At 42.4% G+C, this 20,360-nt stretch overlaps 1 pseudogene; it reads left to right on the top strand.

Moving 5' to 3' along the window:
• Positions 1–2,116: 2,116 nt before the first annotated feature.
• On the top strand, positions 2,117–2,865 carry LOC147426106 (uncharacterized; annotated as a pseudogene).
• The last annotated feature ends 17,495 nt before the right edge of the window (positions 2,866–20,360 follow it).

Below are 20,360 nucleotides of genomic sequence, written 5' to 3'. Positions count from 1 at the left end.
AGAGAGAGAGAGAGAGAGAGAGAGAGAGAGAGAGAGAGAGAGGAAGAGATCCTATCGCACTCTATGTGTAACTCAAGGAGAGAGAGAGTGATCCATTTGTGACAGGCAATAGTCAAGAGAGAGGTTGGAAGAGGGAAGTCTCTGCCAACAGGCCATTTGTAGGCAGTGAGAGAGAGAGAGACAGAGTGCTATTGTGTGTGGAGAAATGAGGAGGGAGAAAGAGAAGGAGCGAGCCTTTGACTCTATAGCATTGAGAGAGAGAGAGAGAGAGAGAGATGAGAGAGAGAGAGAGAGAGAGAGAGAGAGAGAGAGAGAGAGAGAGAGAGAGAGAGAGAGAGAGAGAGAGAGAGAGAGAGAGAGAGAGAGAGAGAGAGAGAAACTGATTTTGTCTTTGTTGCCTTATTTTAAGTCAATATATTAAATTCATTAGCCCCCCTCCAAGGGAGGGTCCCCACAGAAACAAAAAGAGAGAGATAGTCTCCGTGCGGGCCAAAGAGAGAAAAAGAGAGATTGGAAGAGAGAGACAGGGCTTTGCCCTGAGCACAAACGAGTGAGGGGAGAGAGAGAGAGAGAGAGAGAGAGAGAGAGAGAGAGAGAGAGAGAGAGAGAGAGAGAGAGAGAGAGAGAGAGAGAAGTTTTCTCAGTGTTGAGTGTGGGAGAAAGAGAGAGAAGTTGAGAGAGAGAGTGAAGTTGCATCCAAATTAAAGGGGAGAGAGTGGCTCACCATCAAACGGTGAGAGGTGCTCTCCAACTAGTTTTTGATTTCACTCGCAAATTTCAAGTATTATTACAAAAGCGGCCATTGAAGCTTGGAAAATTGTCAAATGACACAAGCGACAGAGCTACGACGCATCAAAGTGAAGAGTCCCTGCCTCTAGCTATTTGCACACTTCGTGCACTATCGCTTTCATATAGCCACTCGTAGAAAACGCCCGTCAAAATTTATAATTTATAAAAAATATTGAAGCTTTGTAAAATTCAACCCTCGAGGGTTGTGAGAATCACTTTGAGCCTCACCATCGCGTTTTGACTTTCAACGTAGTGGTTTCAGAGCTAAGTTTTCTCTCTCTTGCTCCATTTTGAAATTAAAACAAAGCAAATATTTGTAAAAAAAATTTACGCTCAGACATCATAATACAAACACAATTTGTGCCTATTCTCATTGTGCCAGTTTGTAAGCATTCTCTACATCATGTTGTTACCAATCATCACCATATTTGTGCTCGTGCCGTGTTTGTCATTTGCAAGTGTTTGTCTATACTCCAACCACTTCAATGTTCCTTGGCAGCGGACATCCAGCACACTATATTTTCTCTAAATTCCCTCCATCTTTGTCATTGGGATTTGGGGGGTTGATATTGTACTTATCATACTATCTTTGTTGGGTATCTAGGGGGTTTTTGGGTCTTTGTCCTCTTTGCCTTGCTCGTCCTTGGTCGGGACCTTGACTTGCTCGAGGTTCCGCGACACGAACCTACTTGGAAGGGGACGTATGCATAGTGAGAAAGAGTGGTGAGAGCATCTTAGGGAGAGTGAGCGAGCTAAGAGATATCATAGAAGGGAAAAGGAAAAAGAATTACAAGGGCATTCTAACCTTGCAACTCCTTCATAACAACAGATTCCAAAAGTATCAACTCCGTCGAGTACCTCACTTTCTATCCATATTCCCATCATGGCTCAACCCTTTGCAATCCAGTGACCCCTAGTGTTACCAACTAATCTCGCTCGCCCTGATGCACCACGCATCCCACTTCCGACATTTCATGGGTCGCCCTTGGAAGATCCTAGAGCTCATGCAAACAATTTTAAAATTGCTTGTTTGACGTTTCATATTGTCAAGGAGGGACATGTAATGACTTATTTTAGCACCACACTAAAAGGGGAAGCTTCGAATTGGTTTTCCAAGCAGCAAACAAATTCTATTCCTAGTTTTGCCGATTTTGAGCAAAAATTTGTAGCCGCTTTTCGCAAACCTCCAAACTTTTTCTCATTTTTTGAGCAGTTACTCTCCTTTAAGCAAAATTATCCTCATGAAAGCATTGAGCAAGCCACCACCAGGTTCAAGAATTTTATCGACCGTTATACTCCCACTTTTAACATTGATCTGCTTACCATAATGGAATCATTTCTTAGGGGGTTGCATCCTAGTATTCAAATTTTAGTAAGGGCTCATGCTCCACAAGACTTAAATACTATTATCACGTCTCTGCTGTTAATGTGGAGAGTTCATACATGTGCGCTTATGAACCACAACTAGTTGTGACACCATCTCTATTGTATAGCCCATGGATAGCACCACACTCTTTACCAATATCCACTCCTAGTTTATCTTTACCAGCCCCATCTTATGTTCAACACCACCTCTGCAATTACCACCTGTTACCCCACTCCAGCTTCAAGCTACACAATCGCCTCTTTTTCTCCCATCACCCACACCTGTCATTGACAATTCCTCTTCATCCACCTCTCCACATCTCCCAACACCAGTTTCTCAAGCTCCCCAACCTTTTGTGACTTATCCTCAATCTACTTCTACCACTGCACCTTCCATGCATCACAAGGGCGGGGATGGTTATGAGAGCACTGCATCTAGGATTGGAGACTTGAAAGACATGATGACTAATTACATGAACTAGTTAAATGAAAACATGAAAGATGTGACTCTAGATGTGAACTTTGTGAAGCAGCAACAAAAAATTTTGTCCGCTCATCGCCCTAAGCCTAATCCCACCAAGATTGTGTGTCGTGCTTGAGGCGTACCCGGCCATCTTTCCAAAGTTTGTCCCACAATCATCTGCACTTATGAGAGATGTTTGGGAAATAGGCATACTAAAGAAAATTGCTATATTAAGATGTGCCACATGATGAATAACAATTCTACAATACCACCGCCAAGCCCCATGAACCATCGTAGTGGGAATGAGACCTCCAGTTGAGTTATCTTTTAATGGGGTTCCTATTACTGGGTTACACATGGGTGATCACTGTTCTATGATGAGTGCTGAGGGTTTCATCCAGTGTTTGCCCATTACTGTGGCAGGCCGAATCGTGGAGATTGATTGTTATGTTTTGCGGCTTAGTCCGGGACCTGGACAGTACTAGCTTCTTTTGGGGAGACCTTGGATATGGTGAACCGATTGCGTTATTGATATCTCTAGAGGATAGTTGCTGTTGGGTAGGGGATCTTCACGGGTAGTTCTGCCAGCTTACCCTTCTTCTATTACGAGTCCTGGGGTTACTTCAAAAGTTGAGAGTGATGCTGATGATGATCGTAGTTCTACTTTTTCTTGTACACCCAATTCTTATTATATTTACCCTGATGTTATTGAGATTACCCTTGATGAGGATGAGGAGACTCCACCTTTGTCTAGAGAGGAAGAAACTGTCAAGGTTCCTATAAAAGGGGAGGACAAAGTTGTGCTTTTGGGTGCTTCTTTAGAGTCACCATTAAGGGAGGAGGTTATTTGTTTATGTCAGGAGTACCAAAACATTTTTTCATGGGATTACACGGAGTTGAAAGGTTTCCCACACGAGTTAGTTGTGCATCACATCCCACTTAAACTTGTTGTTGTTCCTGTGCGTCAACGTCAATGTTGATTGTAGGAGCATTATAGAGAGGGGGTTTATATGGAGATAAAAAAACTTCTAGAGGCTGGGTTAATCTTTCTCGTGGATAACACTGAGTGGGTTCCCCTATTGTTGTTGTACCTAAGAAAATTAAATAGCTTCGTATATGTGTTGATTATAAACAACTTAATAAGGCTACCATCAAAGACTACTACCCTTTGCCTTTTATTGATTAGATTTTAGATGCTTTAGCTGGGAGGGAGATTTATGGATTAATGGATGGGTTCTCAGGATACAACCAGATGGTCATAGCTGATGAAGATAAGCTTAAAACCACTTTTACCACCATCTTTGGGACATTTGCATATCACGTCATGCCATTTGGGCTATGCAATGCTGGGGCATCTTATCAAAAGTATAAGCATGAGAGTTTTTGTGATGACCTTATAAACTTTCTCAAACTATTTATGGATGACATAGGCGTGGGGACCACTCGAGAAAATTTTCTTAAGGCCCTCCATTATGTGTTTCAAAAGTGTCAAGAGAAGTCCATTGCATTGAATGATTGCAAGTGTGTCTTTGGAGTATCCTATGGAATTTTATTGGGACATCTTATTAGTGCACATGGGATAGCTATGGACCCTACAAAGGTTTAAGCCCTCCTTGCATTTTTTGCGCCTACCACTGTTTGTCAGGTTAGCGGTTTTCTTGGGGCTGCTAAGCATTATAGCCGCTTTATTAAAGATATGACTCATCTTATTTTACCACTTAATACACTTTTGAGGGTTGAGAAAAAGTTTATTTGGGGGACACCTCAAGAGACCTCTTTTTCTTCCTTAAAAGTGCATTTACTAAGGCCCCTATTCTTAAGCCACCAAATGCTTCCAAACCTTTTCATCTATTTTTTTGCTTTCACATTCAATTTTATCTAGTTGCATTACCCAACTTTATGACAAGAAATTGCATCCTGTTGCATATTATAGTCGCAAACGTAAAGAGGCAGAAACATCCTTCACTGGGGTAGAACGGGCTTGTTTAGCTATTGCTGAGAGTGCTAGGAAATTTTGCACATATTTATCCATGAAGCACTCCATTATATATGTGACAAAGGACTCATTACGACTTATGATGAATAAGTTGGAGCCCCCTAAACGTATCATGTGATGGATTGTTGAGTTGCAAACCTTTGATTATGTACTTAAATCCAAACCTCCTGCATTGAAAAAGCTTGTGGATTGCTTGGCTGATGTGTCTCCCTGTGTTGATGAGCTTGTCGTACCTGGACCTGATTTGTTTTGCATTGAGCCTTCTCGAGAGCGATATGACCAAATTGCTCATTATTTGTCTACCCTAGAATTTTCCCCCAGACATGAGTAAAGATGCAAAGAAAAGATTAGTTGCCCATTCACAAATGTTCTCTATTATTGATGGGTCTTTATATCAAAAGGGGATTGAGGGCATTTATCACCGCTGTTTTGCACAGGAAGAGATTCCTCCTATTCTAAAAGACTGTCATGATAGTGCATGTGGGGGGCATTCGCAGGGAAGTTGACTGCATTGAAGATCTTGAGAGTAGGGTACTAGTGGCCTAGTGTGTTTAAGGACTCGTTTGAGTGGTGTAAGGGGTGTGATGTTTGCCAGAGAGCCACCCACCTTGATAATTGTTTGCGCCCTAACAATGCTATTATGGCCACATTACCATTCAAGAAGTGGGACATTGACTATGTTGGGCTTATCACTCCTACATCTAATAATGGGAAATCCTACATCATTTTTGCAATTGATTACAGTCTAAGGTTAGAGCGGTGAGGAGTGATGATGCACGCACTACTGCTTTTTTCTTGATTGAGCATGGTATTTGTCGTTTTGGGGCACCAACAAAACTTGTATCCGATAGGGGGACACACTTTTTAAATAATGTTCTTGAGGATCTCACTTATTATTTTAACATTAGATATGACAAAACTACCCCTTATAAGCCTTCTACCAATGGGCAAGTTGAGATCACTAACAAGACTCTAGTCACTATTTTGAGGAAAAGAGTGGATATGGACAAGAGGGATTGGAATGAGAAACTACCAACGGTTGTGTGGGCATATAACACTACTTTTAAGGAGGCCACATGTTTCATTCCTTTCTCTTTGGTCTATAGTCAAGAGTGTGTGCTACCAATTGAGCACGAGCTTGCTACTTTGTGGTTTATGCATGCACATTCCTTGCCTTTGGAAGAGAGTTTGAAAGAGATGCTAGGGACATTAGAGCACCTAGATGAGTGGAGGTTGAGGGCCTATCTACACCAAGAGGTAGAAAAGAAGCATCAAACACAACAAAGAGCAAAGAAGGCTAAAACCTACGAATTTGAGGATGGGCAATTATTTCTCTTATATGATGCACGTCATGAGTTGTTCCTTGGGAAGTTGAGCCACATGTGGTCCAGTCCTTATCGTATTGTGAAGGTCTTTCCTAGGAACAAAGCCCAACTTGCAGAAATGGATGGGACATGGTTTTCCACGGAAACCAATTTTGATCAAATTAAATCTTATTGGATGTGATCTTGTTCCTTGTTGCAGATGAATGTGGTGAGTCTTCTCTTTGGTGTCTCTCCTTTGATGGAGCTTTCCGAAGCAAAGAGAAGGTTAGAAGTTGTGGTATTGTCATATACCCACCCGAGGGGGATGCTATTTTCTTGGGAGATCATTTGAGTAAGAATATTGCGGAATATCAAGCACTTTTGATTCGTTTGAGAGTACTACTTCTTTTGGGAGCAGAAAATGTTCATATTTATGGAGATTCATAGCTTGTGATACACCAGTTTAATGGCCATGACCACACCCTTCACCCTTTAATGCACTACTATAGCCTTTTAGCCCGTGACCTCTTCACCCATTTTACCTCTTCCACCCTTACCTTTTTGCCTCGTCAAGAGAACCGTGTTGTTGCTTCCCTTGCTTTGATGGCCCTATATGGATCTTTCACCCAAACTTTTGATAGTTCCTTGGTGAGACAGCCGCATCCATCCATGATGACCCTTGGGATGTGTTTTAGAATTTTAAATGCTTGGGATTAGAGGGTTTAACTAGTCATCTTAGGAGTTTGCAAACCACCCACCCTACCACTTTTGATTCTCTCATCTTATCCATGACTCGTAGACTTATACACCTTTCTGATATCACTTTCCTCACTATTGCCCCGTGCCATTTGCTTATGATTCTATAGCCCAATGGATAAGGCACCGGTCTAATCGGAAATTTTGGGTTCACACTAGCAGGCTACTTTTCTCGGTAGGATGCCACTGTTGAATTTTGTTTTGCTACCATCTATTTATGAATTCGTATATCATTGCACGCATTTTGTTTATGAATGTATTTCATTTTTTGTGTGGTGTATAACTTTGCATCCATTTGATCATCGTGCACACTAAACCTTGGTCAAGAAAGCTTGGGTTATTTTGTAGTTCGTGAAGCATCAGAGGAATTTGAAGTCAGCAATGCAGCCAAACATCATGAAGACAAACTGATTACCCTGTCGACGTCACACACGTTTTTTGCATTATTAAACAAAAAAAATAAAGAAATGCCTTTGGGGGCTCGTGTCTGCTCGCAAGGGAGAAGAGGGGCAGGGGCTTCCATTTGCAAGGGCTGACTGCTTAGTAGAGCACGCTCTGAGCATTGTTTCATCGAGATCATTATGTGTGTGTGTGTGTGTGTGTGTGTGTGTGTGTTCTTCATTGAATTGATAGAAAGAGAGACAAAGAGCCTCTCTATTTGTTGCATCTAAGAGAGAAAGATAGGGAGAAAGAGAAAGGGGCTTTGCCCTGCTATTAGTCAAAACCTGAGAGAGGGAAGGCTTCTGTAGGTTACCAAAAACAGAGAAAGAGTGAGAGTGAGCCCTTTGTGTGAGAAGCCATAGCCAAGAGAGAGAGAGAGAAAGGGACAGGGAAAGATTTTGCTTCTTGCCTTGGAGAGAGAGACAAGGGCTCAGCCTTGCTGTGAACAAGGAAGAAAAGAGAAGGGCCTTGCCCACCAGTTAATTATAGCCAAGGAAAAAGGGGTCAGCTGGCGAGAGCCGGGGAGATAGAACGAGGGGCTGCCAAGAAAGAGGAGAGCCACGGAGAAAGAGAATGCGGGGCTCGGCCCTACTGAAAAAGAAGAGAGAGAGAGAGTTAGTCTCTCTGAGTGAAGCAAGCAAGAGAGAGGAAGAGATCCCGTAGCGCTCTATGTGTAACTCGAGGAGAGAGCAGAGAGAGAGCGAGCCATCTGTGACAGGCCATAGTCAAGAGAGAGGTTGGGAGAGGGAAGTCTTTGCAACAGGCCGTTTGTAGGTAGTGAGAGAGAGAGAGAGTGCTATTGTGTGTGGAGAAACGAGGAGGGAGAAAGAGAGGGAGCGAGCCTTTGTCTCTACAGCATTTGAAGAGAGAGAGAGAGAGAGAGAGAGAGAGAGAGAGAGAGAGAGAAACTGATCTATCTTTGTTGACTTATTTTAAGTCAATATATTAAATTCATTAACCCCCCTCCAAGGGAGGGTCCCCACACAAAACAAAAAGAGAGATAGTCTCCGTGCGGGCCAAAGAGAGAAAAAGAGAGATTGGAAGAGAGAGAGGGCTTTGGCCCGAGCACAAACGAGAGAGAGAGAGAGAGAGAGAGAGAGAGAGAGAGAGAGAGAGAGAAGTTCTCTCAATGCTGAGTGTGGGAGGAAGACACAAAAGTTGAGAGAGAGCATGAAAGTGCCAAAGCGTGAGTGAGAGAGAGTGAAGTTGCATCCAAATTAAAGGGGAGAGAGTGAAGTTGCATCCAAAGCATGAGTGAGAGAGAGTGAAGTTGCATCCAAATTAAAGGGGGGAGAGTGGCTCACCGTCAAACGGTGAAAGGTGCTCTCCCAATAGTTTTGATTTCACTCGCAAATTTTAAGTATTATTACAAATGCGGCCATTGAAGCCAGGACTGTCGTCAAACAACACAAGCGACGGTGCGACAAGGACATCAAAGTGAAGATTCCCTGCCTCTAGCTATTTGCACACTTCACGCACTATCGATTTCATATAGCCACTCATCGAAAACGTCCTTCAAAATTATTAATTTATTAAAAATATTGAAGCTTTTTAAAATTCAACCCTCGAGGGTCGTGAGAATCAATCTGAGCCTCACCATCGGGTTTTGACTTTCAACGCAATGGTTTCAGAGCTAAGTTTTCTCTCTCTTGCTCCATTTTGAAATAAAAACAAAGCAAATATTTGTAAAAGCGGATTACGCTCAGACATCATAATACAAACACAATTTGTGCCTATTCTCATTGTGCCGGTTTGTAAGCATTCTCTACATCATTTTCTTACCAATCATCACCATATTTGTGCTCGTTCCATGTTTGTCATTTGCAAGTGGTTTGTCTATACTCCAACCACTCCAATGTTCCTTCGCAGCGAACATCTAGCACACTATATTTTCTCTAAATTTCCTCCATCTTTCTCATTGGGCATTGGGGGGTTCATATTGCACTTATCATACTATCTATGTTGGGTATCTAGGGGCTTTGGGTCTTTGTCCTCTTTGCCTTTATTGTCCAGATATTTACCAGACAATGTTATGAGAAAAAGAAGAAAAAAGGAACTTATACATGGCTTGGCTTCGTCGTCGCATCTCGCCAAGGGCTTCTTCACGCCAGCTTCATGATGGTATTTTTTCGTTATCTAAATTTTGTAGAAGTGCTCATTCCGGCCCCTTCAAATGGCCAATTTCTTCTTGCTCTCTCTCTCTCTCTCTCTTCTTGCATTGAAGAGCAGCGGGGCTCCCCTTTCTCACACATAGGGAAGCTCAAAGATGGTTTCTCCCTCCTCGATTCTCATTTGAGCAAGGAAACTTTCGATGGTGTGTTTCCTCTCTGTTGCAATGGGAATGCTCCCTAGGTGACTTTAATAATCACTAAGCTTAACCTTGTAGAGGATCCAATTTACTTTGGAGAGCTTCTCTCACCCTCTTTGAATCACCACAGAGATATCCTCACTCTCTCTTTCTCATGGCCTATAGCCCACAAGGCCCAGCCATTCTCCCCCCCCCCCCCCCCCCCCCCCCCCCCCCCTCCCCCCCCCCCCCCCCCCCCCCTCTCTCTCTCTCTCTCTCTATTCTTGCATTGAAGAACAGTGGGGCTCCCTTTTCTCACACACACGGGCAGCTCAAAGATGGTTTCTCCTTCCTCGATTCTCATTTGAGCAAGGCAACTTTTGACGGCTTGTTTCCTCTCTCTTGCTATGGAAATGCTATGTAGGTGACTTTAATAATCACTAACCTTAACCTTGCAGAGGATCCGATTTACTTTGGAGAGCTTCTCTTGCTCTCTTTGAATCACTGCAGAGAGATTCTCACTCTCTCTTGATCGTGGCCTGCAACCCACAAGGCTTGATTCTCCCTCTTTCTCCGTCGCTATATAGCCCGGCTATGGCCTGTATACCCTCAGTTGGCATGGCAGCCCCTAGCGACTCCCCAAAATGGAAACCCTCACTCTCTAGCAGCACCATATAGGGGTTCTCTACCCAATCCCTCCATGCTCTCCCTCAACCTCCTTTTTTGCAACCAACGGGGCTCTCTTTCTGTTGCAAGTGCCCCCTGTCTAAAATCCACACCCCCTCGTCATGCCACCCTTTTCCAGCTCATAAAAAAAATTTCATTTAATAAAACCCCCCTCAAGGTCTCATTCACACTCCCAGTACGTGCGCAGACACACACAATACATGTATGCATTTTATGATGAAGTCATAGATGAAATGGACAGCCATAAATGGCCAATGGTAGACATCCTCTTCAAACTCTCATCCGGTTGCCATGGTACACCACTAGCAGTGGTCAATATCAATCTCTAGTCGTCGTACTTGAGGGCGTCATAACAATATCTCCAAGCATGTCCAATCCATCAAAACAAATCTCAAGGCAGGTCAAATGAGATCATCATCATAATTATTCATAATAAAACAATATTTCAATCTACCTCAAATGCTCAAGATCTTGTGCAGACCCTCTCTTGCTCTCTTACTCGGTCAAAACTCCATGTTCCCGGGAAAAAAAAAGTGCAACAATACATTTCCTTGCCCTATCTTTATACCACAACGAGTGGAACCTTCATTGGTTTTACACACAAAACCAACACAAACAATTTCATTGTCAAGTACCATGTGCACTTTCTCCCCAGATTCAAAGTCCATCCTAAAAATGAAAGAAGGTTAGAAAAGTTGAAGCTTAAAACCACAATGAATATATTAAAGTGGACTATAAGTTAGACAAGTGCTGGAGATTGACATAAAATAATCCTTGATACTTTAGGTTGAACAAGTGGTGGAGATTGAAACTATATAACCCATGATACTCGTGGTTGGGCTAGTATAATGAAGCTTGAGAGCAATGAATTGTTGACACTAGGGATGATATATTGAAGATAAGATAGAAGATTGTGGCCATGCAATGTGTCTATGTCTACTTTTATTCCTTAATGGAGTTTATCTTAGACAAGTGGTGGAACTAGTGGCTCTCTACACTTGAATGGGACATAGCCTGGACAAGTGGAGAACCTTATGGATCTCTATTCTTCAATAGAGCATAGATTTGGTAAGTGATGGATCTTATGGTCCCCTATGCTTGAATGGAGCATAGCTTGGACAATTGGTGGACCTTATGGCTCTCTATGCTTCAATAGACCATAGATTGAACAAGTGGTGGACCTTGTGGATCTCTATGGTCAACTGTAGCTTAGCTTGGACAAGTGGTGGACCTTGTGGTTGTATATGCTTCAAAAGAGCATAGTTTGGACAAGTGGTAAAGCTTATGGTCCTCTATGATTGAATGGAGCATAGCTTGGACACATGGTGGAACTTATGGCTCTATATGTTTCAATAGAGCTTAGATCGGTGGACGTTGTGTCTCTCTATGATTGAATAGAGTAGAGCTTGGATGAGTGGTGGAACTCATGAATCTCTATGCTTGAGTAAATCATAGATTGGACAAGTGATGCTGACTATATGTTTCTCTATGATTGAATGGATCATAGCTCGGAAAAGTGGTAGACCTTATGCTTGAATGATCCTCTATGATTGAATGGAGCATAGCTTGAAAAAGTGGTAGAAATTATGGTTCTCTATGCTTTAATAGAGACTAGATTTAGTGGTGGACCTTGTGGCTCTCTATGCTAGAAACTTGTGCTTGGACATGTGGTGGACCTTGTGGCTACCTATGGTGGAATGGAGCATAGCTTGAACAAGTGTTGGATTTAATGGCTCTCAATGCTTCAATAGAGCATAAACTCGACAAGTGGTGGACCTTACACTCCTCTATGCTTTAATGGAGCATAGCTTAGACAAGTGGTGGACCTTACACTCCTCTATGCTTTAATGGAGCATAGCTTAGACAAGTGGTGGACCTTATGGATCTCTGTCTTTCAATAGAGCAGAGATTGGACACGTGGTGAACCTTGTATCTTTCTATACTTGAATGGGTTAGTTCCTTGGACAAGTGGTGGATCTTATGGCTCTATACCCTTCAATAAAGCATAGACTAGACAAGTGATGGACCTTGTGTTTTTCTATCCTTGAATCGATCTTAGATTGGATAAGTGGTGGGTCTTGTGGCTCTCTATGCTTGAATGGATCATAAATTGGATAAGTGGTGGACTTCATGGATCTATATGCTTGAATAGAGCATAGAATTGGACCTTATGGTCCTCTATGCTTGAATGGAACATAGCTTGGACAAGTGGTGAACCTTATGGATCTCTATGTTTCAATAGGGAATATATTATACAAGTGGTGGATCTTATGGTCCTTTATAACTCAATAGAGCCTAGCTTGGAAAAGTGGAATGAAAAGGTAGTGAATCTAGGATGCATTTTTTCTCTTACATCACCATGTTTGGAATGGTCTTGTCATGGATCTTGGATGCACCAAACCTTCCTTAATTTGTTTCAAAAGGGCAAGTACTAAATACAAGATGCACTTTTCCTTCTCACACCTCACTCAAAGTGTCTTGGTGGTGGATTAAGATTTCCCTTACTCTTCAACAAGAACTTGAACTTCAAATCTCCAAGTATGCATCTAAGAAACAATATGTGCTCTATAAATTTTTAGAATAGACAAGTGGTAGATCTAAAATGCAGTAAAGCTTCTATAAGTTGTTTAAAATGGTCACTTATTGTGGATCAAGGATGTGATAACTGGTGAATTGAATGTTTGTGGTGGATTTAGAATACACTCACTTTGATAGAAGCCATTTAGATTGGCCAAGTGGTGGACCTTGGATGGATGTACACTTCAACAACTATGATTGAATCTTTGATTGAGCTAGTATCTACTCTTCCTTGATTGAGCCATTTAGATTGGACAAGTGGTGGACCTTGGATGTATGTACACTTCAACAACTACGATTGAATCTTTGATTGAGGTAGTATCTACTCTTCCATGATTGGGCTAGTATCTAATCTTCCATGATTTCTAGATTGGCCAAGTGGTGGATCTAAGATGAGTACTAGTCTTCCACAACTTGTTTTGATTCAATATATAGGATGCACACCACTATTCAACACGTCATTAGAATGACTTTGATTTTATTTAGGTTGCATCCTTCATTGCACAAACTATATATAATGAGAAGATGGTGGATTTAGGATGCATTTTCCCTTTTGCACTATGTTTAGAATGACCGTTGGATCTAGGATGCACCAAACCTTCTTAAATATTTTTTGAAAAATCCAAGCACTAAATAGAGGATGATGAGCTTTCCCTTCCAAAACTTGCTTAAGGTGGCCCGATTGTGGATTGACAATTTTCTTTCTCCCCTCCAAGAACTTGTCTAGATTGGCCAAGTGGTGAATCAAAGATGTACGAGAGATGCACCCATCCTTACAATGTTACCATATACATGTGGTAGTGATGTGTGTGAACACACTAGGACCGTCGGGGCATTTTTTCCCTCTTTAGGAGGTTTTTTCCCCCGTGCATTGTATATACTCCCATCACTCTAGGGCTATCTATCTTTCCATTGCACACTAAGTAACACACACTCTATTGTGTGCCTTGAACTTCCTTCGTCTTCTCCAAGCTGTGTGCATTTCTCTGCAACCCTAATTCCAACAATTGGTATCAGAGTAGGTTGCGTCCTCCCGGGCTTAGTCGCCAGCTGCTCCAGCACACGCCTGCTCACTTTCTCCGATTTTAGTGATCTTTGGCAAGCATTCACTGGTCGACAAATATTTTGGGAAGCTCGTAGAGCTAGGTTTGCTCAGAATTTTGATTTGGGCTCATTTCGGCCTCCGTTTCCACTACAGGCAGTACTGCACAGGCTATTTCGTCATTTTGTGCAGAATTTTTGTCAGTGCCGTTTTCTGCATAACAGGTGCCTTATAGTCTTCTACGGTTTGTGCTATATAGCATAGGTTGTTCCCGCTCGGTTTCTCCTATTTTCGGGCAGTTTTCACATCAGGTGCATCATTTACCATGGCTGACAACAACAACACAAATGTGTTCAAGATGTTTACTGCTGAGGACAGGTTGGATGGGGACAACTACCCTTTGTGGGATTATATGATGCAACATGTTCTTGTGTCAAAGGGTGTCTGGAACATTGTGCAGGGCATTGATGTATGTCCTGGTTCTGAGGATGTAGGCGATGTTGAGAATGTTGCAGGTCTTGTTGCAAGGATTGCAGCTGTTAGAGTTGTTTTGCCTACGACACAACAAGCTCATTGGGATGTTAAGTATGCGCAGGCTCATGCATTGATTGCGTTGTCCGTGAAGCGCACCATTGTTACTCACATTCGTTCAGCAAAATCTGCAAAATAGACTTGGGATATTCTAGCAGGTCTTTATGCAAGCCGCAATGAGGCTAAAATTGCTTTGCTGCGTAAAGAGGTGGAGTCGAAGATTATGCATGAGGAAGATGATATGGACACTTTCCTTGCTAGTGTCAAGGATATCAATGAGAAAATTATTCCTGCAAGTGAAGTTATTTCAGACAGTTCCCTTGTGCAGACTGTTCTTGATGCCTTACCAGATTCTTACCAGACTTTTGCTAATACTTGGAGACTTATGACCCAAGGAAATTCTGAAGTTGTTGTCAAGTTTGATGTATTATGCACATTGCTATTGCAAGAGTCACTTTCCAGAAAAAACAGGACTAGACAGCGTGCAGTCGAACAGGCTTTTATTGCTTCTCAAAGAAAGGGTGGTAACAACAATGCAGCCACTTCTTATGGTTCTGCTGCGAGTGGCAAAAATTCTGTTCCTAATGCTTCTGCTGGCAGAAATTCTTCTGGAAATTCTGGTGATAAGGGCAAAAAGAAGATGCCCTGCCATTACTGTAAAGCCAATGATCACTTGATCAAGTCGTGTCCTAAGTTGAAGGCCAAAGAGGCTAAGAAGAAAGAGGGTGGTTCCACTGCAAATGCTGGTTCTACTACAAATGCAGCCATTGTTGAGTCTTTTGTGAAAGGAGACTGTGTTGCTGATGTTGATGCAGAATGGGCTTTTAGCGCAGAGTGCACTTACAATCCCGCTGTCCACGATGCATGCTTGTCAGTTGCTGCAGATTCACATGTGTGGTATTTCGACAGTGGTGCTACAAAGCACATTACCTCACATCGTGAATTGTTTACCTCTCTTGAGTCTGTCCCTCATGGGAATTCAGTCACTTGAGCCAACAACGCCTCTTATCTAGTTCAGGGAGTTGGAAAGATTGTGCTCACTGCTGCTAATGGCAGCTCCTTCACACTTGTTGATGCACTTTATGTACCTGGGATCAAGAAGAATCTCTTGTCTGTATCCGTACTCGCTAGACTTGGACTTGTAGTCAAATTTGTGGATGACATATGTACAGTTCATGATCTCAGATTTGGTGATGAAATTGTTGCATCTGGGATTTTGTGCCGTGGGCTATATAAGCGCACTTTGTATGACAAGTGTGGACAAAATTTTGCAAATGCTGTTGTAGATTCAAGGGCTATTTCAGATGCAAAACTTTGGCATGCACATTTTGGTCATCTGAATTTTGCCAGTTTGTTGCGTTTGCAAAAATCTGATATGGTTGCTTCTTTGCCGCCTCTTGAAGCACCTGCCAAACATGTTTGTGAAGGCTGTATTTTGGGTAAGATGCAGTGTTATAAATTTCCAAAGGATGGTTCAATTCGGGCCACATGCAGGTTGCAACTTGTGCATGGTGATGTTTGTGGGCCCATGCAAATTCCGTCCTTGGGCAATTACCTGTACTTCGTGACTTTCATTGATGATTACTCCAGGCATGCATGGGTATTTCTGCTTAAAGCGAAGTCCGAAGTTTTTATATGCTTCAAACAATTTCTGGCTATGTCTGAAAATGTCTCGAAGTGTACTATGGGCACCCTCCGTTCCGATCGAGGGGGGGAGTATATGTCTCATGAATTTAATGCATTTTTGGCTAGTCGTGGGATAAAACACCAATGTACAGTGCCTTATACACCTCAGCAAAATGGTGTTGCTGAGAGGAAAAACAGGTCACTAACAGAAATGGAACGATGTATGGTCAAAAGTCAAGCTTTGCCGCATTCTTTTTGGCTTGAGGCCATCATGTGTGCCACTTATGTACTTAACAGGTGTTCTACGAAAGCTTTGCAGTCTATTACTCCATATGAAGCATGGCATGATAGAAAGCCTTCTATTGAGCACATGCGTGTTTTTGGCTGTTTGGCATATGGTTTGGTGCCACAAGTGCACCGCAAAAAAATTGGATGATAAGGCTGTCAAATGTATTGTTGTTGGTTATAGTGCTGAAAGCAAAGGTTACAGGTTGTATCATCCACAAACAAAACGTACTCTGGTTTCTCAGGATGTAGTGTTCGTGGAAGATTCTATTCAGCCCTTGTTGTCATGTACTAGAGAGAGTAATGTAAGCTCACAGGACATTTATGACACTTTGTTGCCTGTTTTCAATGGTGGAAATACGAATGTAAGTTCTAATGAGGCAAATGTACAACCTATGGGGGTTTTTGAAAATGTTTTAGATCAACCTATTACTGATGCAGATGTACATGATGTACTTGATGAGGAAAGGGCTGAAAATGAGCAGGCTAGAGGTATGCCAAAATGGTTAGTGCACACTTTGCGTGACAGTAAATTGGATGCAGCTTTGTCTAGTTGTACTCGTTCAGGCTCTCGCCATGCATCTTACGCATCAGATTTTTATGCTTTGACTGTGTCTAGATTACATGATGTTGCGGAGCCTCTATCTTTTGATGAAGCACATAATTCAAAAAATTGGATGGCTGCCATGCAATCACAATATGATGCACTCATAGAAAATGACACATGGACTTTATGTGATTTGCCTCCTGGCAAAAATGTCATTGGTACGAAGTGGGTTTACAAGTTGAAACGCAAGCCGGATGGTGAGATTGATCGCTATAAGGCTCGACTTGTTGCAAAGGGTTATGCACAGCAAAAAGGCATAGATTATGACAAAACTTTTGCTCCCACTTGTCGTATGACTACTGTGCGTTTTCTATGTGCATTGGCAGCTCATTTTGGTTGGGATGTACATCAATCAGACATTGTTACTGCTTTCTTGAATGGTGACATATTTGAGGAAGTTTATGTAACGCAGCCTCGCGGTTTTGTCATAAAAGGACAAGAGGACAAAGTGTGCAAATGTAACAAGGATTTGTATGTGTTGAAGCAATCTCCTCGTGCTTGGTATGAGAAAGCTGACACTCATTTGGTCAAACAAGGCTTTCGTAACAGTGCAACAGAAAGCACATTGTATGTAAAGCGTGAGGGTGATGTATTTCTCATCGTGGTTCTTTATGTTGATGATTTGCTGATCACTGGACCAAATGAGAGACATATTGCTGAATTTAAGGCTGATTTGAATGCTACTTTCAAGATGAAAGATTTGGGGCTGTTACATCATTACTTGGGTATACAGTTTAAGCAGTGTGATGGTGGTATTGCCTTGTGTCAGAAAAGTTACATAGAGACATTGCTATGTAAGTTTGGACTTGAGGATTGCAAACCTATTGCCACTCCCATGGAAAAAGGTTTGAAGTTGAGTCTACATGATGCTGGAGATCCTGTTGATGTCACTCTTTACCAAACTGCTGTTGGCTGCCTCATTTATGTATGCAACACGAGGCCGGATATTCAGTTTGCAGTCTCACAGGTCAGCAGATTTATGCACAGCCCAGGGTCTAAGCATTGGCGGGCTGTCAAGAGGATTTTTCGCTACCTTAGTGGCACTTTACATCTTGGCTTGTTTTATCCCAAGGGGGGATCATTGCTGCCAGACTTACATGCTTTTTCGGACTCAGATTGGGCTGGTTGTTTTGACACGCGAGTGTCCACAAGTGGTTTTTATTTCATGCTTGGCAGTTCATGTATATCATGGTTGAGCAAGAAGCAACCTACTGTGGCCACTTCGAGTTGTGAGGCTGAGTACAGGGCAGTCTTCACAGCTACGGTTGAGTGTGTATGGCTCAGACGCCTTATGGATGATTTGGGTGTTGGACAGGACACTGCCAACACTATCTACACTGACAGCTAGAGCGCATTGGCAGTTGCGAGGAACCCAGTTTTTCATGCTCGCACAAAGCACATTGAGGTGCATTACCACTATGTCAGGGAGAGGCTCTCAGCAGGAGAGATCAGCTTGGCTTATGTGCCAACACAGGACAACCTTGCAGATCTTTTCACAAAGGCATTGTGTCGTGGGAAGCTTAAAGCTTTCCGCAAAGCTTTGGGCTTACTCCCCTTTGTGGACTGATCATGTCCTCAGGGCATGGCACTTCCCTTTACTCATGTGCTAGCTCTCGTTCACCGCATCACTCCAGGTGGGATTTGTTACCATATACATGTGGTAGTGATGTGTGTGAACACACTAGGACCGCCGGGGCATTTTTTCCCTCTTTAGGAGGTTTTTTCCCCCGAGCATTGTATATACGCCCATCACTCTAGGGCTATCTATCTTTCCATTGAACACTAAGTAACACACTCTCTATTGTGTGCCTTGAGCTTCCTTCGTCTTCTCCAAGCTGTGTGTGTTTCTCTGCAACCCTAATTCCAACAGAAGGTGTTCGCACGAACAATGAAGTAGAGTACTTGACAATCCACTTGGTGCTCAAGAAATGTGTGGCATTTCAAGGCTGGTAGTTAAAGGTGATACACTTTTAGTTATAAAGCAGCTTTTGGGCCAATGGCAATTAAGAAGAGATTCTCTCAAGAATTGGTTTTCTTCCATAAAGAAGTTGTTAAAGGTTTTGAAGAGGTGGAGTTGAAACATGTTAGAAGAGAGAAAAATCAAGAAGCTGATCAGTTGGCTAGTAGTCATGTGTAGACTCAAGTGTCAGGTTTATATGTGGCACCAACTAAGTATGCAGGTAGGGAGACTCTAAAGGAGATTGATGACTTTTTGAGCACAGGTCAATGTTCGGAGGGGTTTTTCATGCAGGGGTTGTCAAAGATGCAAAAGAAGAGGGTTGTTTTGAAGGCTTGTAAGTTCACTTTGGTGGGTGAAGATTTGATGATATATGGAAGGAATGGAGTGCTACATAGAGTCCTCTACAAAGAGCAGATTTTATGGTGTTGGAGCAATTTTATGAGGAGAGAAAACATCAAGGCAAGGATCAAGTATAGTTTTTTATTTTGAGAGGTGTTTTTTGGTGGCCTTCTATTGTACGGGATGTGCACTACTAGTGCAAAACGTGCCACCAGTTCCACGAAATAGGTGAAAGAGAAGTGGTAGCTGATCTAGAAGGGGCTGTCATAGCTCATGATGTGTTTGAAAATTGGGGTTTGGATGCTATTGGTCCGTTGCCCAAGTCAACAAGTGGTAAGAAGTACATTATGGTGGCCATTGATTATCTTACCAGGGGGTTGAAGTTAAAGCAGTGAAAGAGGTAAATGATGGTATGGTTGCTCAATTTGTTTTTGATTGCATATGTTGCTGGTTTGGACTACCTTGGGTGCTCATTTTTTATCTTGGTCAAGGTTTTAGAAGTAAGCTGCTACGTGCACTAATGGAAAAGATGGGTATTCAACACAAGTTCTCATCTTGGTATCATCCATAGTGCAATGGTCTAGTTGAGAGTGAAAATGGACATTTAGTCAAGATGCTCACCAAATATATGTACAAGCAGATTGAAGAATGTGAAGCTAATCTAGACAAGTGTTTGTGGGCATACAAGACTTCGTACAAAGTTGCTACCAACTTTACCCCTTATGAGTTGGTCCTTTGTGGATTGATCATGTTCTTAGGGCATGACACTTCCCTTTACTCATGTGCCAGCTCTCGTTCACCGCATCACTCCAGGGGGGATTTGTTACCATATACATGTGGTAGTGATGTGTGTGAACACACTAGGACCACCGGGGCATTTTTCCCCTCTTTAGATGTTTTTTCCCCCGTGCATTGTATATATGCCCATCACTCTAGGGCTATCTATCTTTCCATTGCACACTAAGTAGCACACACTCTATTGTGTGCCTTGAACTTCCTTCGTCTTCTCCAAGCTGTGTGCGTTTCTCTGCAACCCTAATTCCAACATACAAAACTTATTTAATAGTATTGATTGAATGGATAGTGTTATAAATATCTAAGATCTACTGGGGTTATAGCCTTAGTCTTCTTCAAAGACGTTGTCAAGAGCTTTTTGGAGCAAGGGATTGCGCATATGTACATACACATGCATGGTGCATCAAATAAAGGATTGCCCAATTTCCATAGCCAGGTGGTTACGTGGGGCCCACATGTGTACAGGTAGGACAACATGTACATAGTGCATCGATTTTCACTATCACCAGT

This window comes from Adiantum capillus-veneris, chromosome 24 (genome assembly GCF_014529385.1).
Source record: "Adiantum capillus-veneris isolate H3 chromosome 24, ASM1452938v2, whole genome shotgun sequence".
NCBI lineage: Eukaryota > Viridiplantae > Streptophyta > Polypodiopsida > Polypodiales > Pteridaceae > Adiantum > Adiantum capillus-veneris.
The sequence above is the reverse complement of the archived record's forward strand: the minus strand, read 5'-3'. Positions and strand labels throughout refer to the sequence as shown.